This window comes from Bradysia coprophila, unplaced genomic scaffold, assembly GCF_014529535.1.
Source record: "Bradysia coprophila strain Holo2 unplaced genomic scaffold, BU_Bcop_v1 contig_232, whole genome shotgun sequence".
Lineage (NCBI taxonomy): Eukaryota > Metazoa > Arthropoda > Insecta > Diptera > Sciaridae > Bradysia > Bradysia coprophila.
In genome coordinates this window covers 13,526,888-13,531,650 of record NW_023503493.1, presented here as the reverse complement: position 1 = coordinate 13,531,650, position 4,763 = coordinate 13,526,888, and positions in this window count along the sequence as shown.

Below are 4,763 nucleotides of genomic sequence, written 5' to 3'. Positions count from 1 at the left end.
GAAAACGTAAAGGAGTTTAGTTCGTCTTTTTACGAAATGAATACCAATTTTTATTGCACATAAAAAGTGTTTTAACACGCCGAGCGATCCGGCCCATTGCCCCGGAGCGAAGCGGATGGCCGCAATGCGAGCCGGGCGCCGGAACGGTGTCGGTAACTTAGGAGTTAATTTTTTTTCTCGCCTCGTCCAATAATTAGCCTGTGTAATTTGTTTTTCATAAAAATTAAATTTACAAAACCAAATTATAGACGGCAAATATACATAAAAACAAATTGGACAATAAAAGTTCGATGGTTCAACTGAAAATGATTTTTTTCTTGCATCTAATCACTTTTATCTGCATTCTCAATTTTCTTTTACTTGTTATACGGAAATTATTTCCTTTTCAATTTTAGAAATCAATTTTACAAAAAAAACAAAAAAAAACAAAAAATATTACATCCATTGATTAGTTTCAATAACATTATCATCCACAAACTTATAGTTTTTGCGCAGTCATAGGTAATAATGTAGAAAACAACAGATCAAGAGAGCAATATTTAAAAAGAAACTCAGCCCAATCCTTTCCCTTAAAAATATTCCCTTTCATTTATTCACTTTTATCTTTTCTCAATTTTCTTTTAGTTTTCATTTCTAAATTTCTCTTTGCAATCAATTATTACCATATTTTCTCATATGTAGAAAAAACAAGTATTTTTTAGTTACTTTTTCTTCAACCAAACTCCTTATATACTTAATCAAAACTTTTTTTTGAAAACCAAAATTCTTTATATACTTACAAAACTTTTTTTTGGAAACAAAAATAATTTTTGGAACCCAAAATTTTTTTTTAAGAGATATGCTAAAAGATATGCCAAAAAAAATACCGTATTCTTTATTGGTTGAAAAATTATTTCGCTTTACAGAGGCATTTAACTTTCGATACACTTTTCTTCCCTTTTACCTTACGGCAAACTTTTTTTATGTTCTTCTGTCACGTTTGACAAAACAATAGAAAAAGGTCGTTGCTAAAAGTCTATAAGATGCTATTCGCAAGCGTGGGCGAATAATCACTTCGAAAGTCTAGCTTTTATTGCCGGTGTTTTTTCAGATTGTCAGATAATTTTCTGTCTTACATTTTCTCCACTTACAAATGAAACTAATTTGACGAGTCAAATTTGTTTCTCGTATTCCAAAATTTTGCTATGTCCCATCATTTTATTGCATCCATTTATTCTATAGCTTTTGTAAATGAAACTATAAATGCAAATGAGAAAAATTTGCATTCCGAAACTTATCAGTACGTTTCCAGAGGGGATAAAACCATCAGTTAAAATCGGCCAATTGGAAAAATTGTGAAATTCAGTACCAACAATTTGAAAATGTCGAAATGAACTGCACTGAACTTACCAAAGGGAAACCATAGTAGCTTTCATATGTTTTCAAACTTTTTCACGCTTTTGAATTTGTTTATTTTATGTTACTGGCCTAAATGTTAACTTTTAGTATACCAATTTTAAACCTAACTTATCTGACAGAGAAGAAGCAATAATGAAAATACAGAAATGAAATGACTAATCCATCATGGATTAATCGTACTTCATGTACAATCGATGTGATAAATATTAAGAGCGTATAAGGGTTTAGCTTCGAACAAAAACCAAATACTATAACGTCATCTTTTTTAATTGAAATGAAACTCGTATTGAACATCGAAGACACCCATCATAGAAATATAGTGAAAACAAAATGGCCGTCGTGATAGAAACAAAATTTGTTTTTGGTTAATTTCCTAAAAATAAATGCTTGAAAAAATGTAAAACATACTTTCGTAGTTCGTGACATAAGAAACGGTTTTGATATAGCAACTTATGTGATTATTCTCGATATACTGCCGAAAAAATGTACCTAAAGCGGAAAAAATTGCAGACGTGTTTTTATTGTGAAAAATATTCGTGAAAATGAAACAATATTATAAATGTGAAAACACATTTTTGTTAAGTAAGGTTCAAATTAACCGTTCGTCCATTTTTTGTTGTATTCCATCTCTTGCATCCTGAGAATTATCTTCCTAAACATGCCCTATTTTTCGCGCAATTTTGGTTCTTGTCCGAAGCTAAACCCTTGCACGCTCTTAATAATGATAAACATAAAAAATCGATTCTTGAGCCGAGTAGAAAAATGTCACAATGCCTCTCACTCGATAGTACTGTTTCACACACGTAAATACTGCTGCTTTCGTATCAAAGTTGTTCTTGCTGTTATTTCCTGTTTCTCTCACTTCTTTCATTTACCATTGAAATCTGAAAAAACTAGTGACTGCTAGGAGAATCTTCTCAAAACAATCATTTGCTTGCAAAACTTCGTTTTCGTTCCTTACACTGACTGCGCGTACTATGACTATCAGACTATGACACTCGCATCAATGAAAGTAAATAGATAGGTATGGCCAAACGTTCAAATTTGTTCTAGCCGGAGCACATACGGATTTGCAAGGCGCCACCTCAAACGAACTCATTTCTAGTCCAAATTTCCACTAGAAATGAGTTCGTTTGAGGTGGCGCCATGCAAATCCGTATGTGCTCCGACTTGTATGGACTGGCCATACCTACTTATCTACTTTCATTGACTCGCATGACTTTTGTCGCACTTCATAACATGGCGTGTGTAAAGTATTATACATAAATGAAGTAATAGATTTATTGATTTTGTTGCGATACGCTTGACGTTTCTAAATGGTCGAAAAAGTGTAGCGTAGGGTCGTTTAGACGCAGATCCCTTATTTGGTTTATAAGATCTTGTATATAAAAGACGTATCCTCCGAGCAAGCAGTTTTATTTCCTTATAATTCGCTAAAAGTGATAAAGATTGATGATTTTTAACGAATTATACGGAAATGAAACTACATTGTGCAGCTCAGAGAGTGCGTTTTCTTCTACTTTCTTCTACAAAACTTCGCATCTTATAACTCCTCCTAAGATAAATTCAACTCGTGGCTTGCCCCTATGTTGTTTAATGTTTACCCAAAAATCTAAATGAACCACAACTAGATAAATTTCAATGTTATTTAGTTAGGTGCTTGCGTGTCTCATTGAGTTCGGTTATTTTGAATATATCCATATTTTGTAGTTTCATAATTAAATTTTCCAACAAATAGTTGAATTGAAAATTTAAATAATAAACAAACCATACCCAACCCACCATACCCCGATCATTTGATAGCAAATGTGTGTGTACAGTTTCATTTCAATTCGACAAGTTATATTGATAGTGGCAAACATCATGCGTGCGCGTTACACTGTGACGCAAGTCCCACTACGAGCAAAAGATTTTTTTGTTGACCGCGAAGTGATGTAGAGAAAACTTAGAAAAATTACAATATTTGATTTCGACCCAAAAGTATCATTACACAAGTCTTACCGTCCGTACGAGTTCAACAAGCTATGATATGTCAATATCAGTGATCATTTAATCGATATATAAATATTTACAGTAATTCGAACGAAATTAAAGATGTTTTCTTGATAAAATGTTTGCGTTCAGGCAAAGAATGCGTCACCTAAAACGGTCTCAGCGATCTCAGCTCTTTTGTACGTATGCACAGGAACTTGCGTCACATTTCCCTTAATAGATTTTTTTTTTCAATGAATGAAATCGGTACCTGTTGTGTCACTATCAATTGGTAACTTTTTCAGCCTTTAGTCTGGTCACTACATTGTACTAAAATTAGTGGTCACGTGGCCAATTTTAGATATTTGGCATATACTGTGGGGAAACAGTATTTGCGCGACATGTCAACAATTTAAACATTTGAATTGAACAATGTTCTGCATGCTACAGGCAATCATATAATAAATCCCGATAGGTCACGTTATTAACTTGCTACTGGAAATTGAACAACATGAACGATGAAATTAAGCATGAAATGCACACAACATTTTGTGGGTGGCTGCTTAAACATTATTACTCATTTCATCTTTATGCTTTACTTGCAGTATTGCCGATTAATTGATTCGTATGATTCAAATTTCCATTCAGACTATATCTCATCATAAGAAAAAAAAATTGTGCCGTGGGTTGAGTATCGTTCAAAATTATTCATCGTTTGTTTTTATTGCAATACATTACACAGCTCTGATTTGATTAACAAATTACATTTCTCTCTATCGAAATAAAATACTTATATAGAGTATATAGACCCAGAGCCCATGGACTTTATCGTTCCTCTTCAGGTCGCAGATAGAGACTCGTGTACCTCGTGTAGTATCACGACAGAGTAAAGTTTATTTTACTCTGCCGTGGTAATAATGTTAGATTCTATAAAGTGGAAACCATTTTTTCTGTACTACTTTTGCGCTTGAGCGCTAAAAGGGTCCTAACGGTAACGAGTGGTAGTCTTAATGTATGTCTTGATTTAAGACACTTGACCGTCACACATCGCAGAAAATCGTTACAGCCCTTCTAGCGCTCAAAAACATAAGCCGTAGAACAGTTGGTTTTTACCATGCAAAATGAGGGATGATAAGGTACAAGGGCTCATGCTCTAACATCTTGCTTTGTTCGGTTTTTATACGTACGGTAAACTCTTCATTAATAATTATTCATCACAGACTAGAAAAACCATATTGACTCAGTTGTTAACGCTTGGAAAAACCATTTAACCAGCAAGTGATTCGGTATTTTCACTCTATGAGTCGGATGTAAAAGGAAAATTATGCAAAAGTTTCGTCCTCGCATTACCAAAATAATTTACTTAGTAGTAAGTTAGCCGATACACCTGGTAT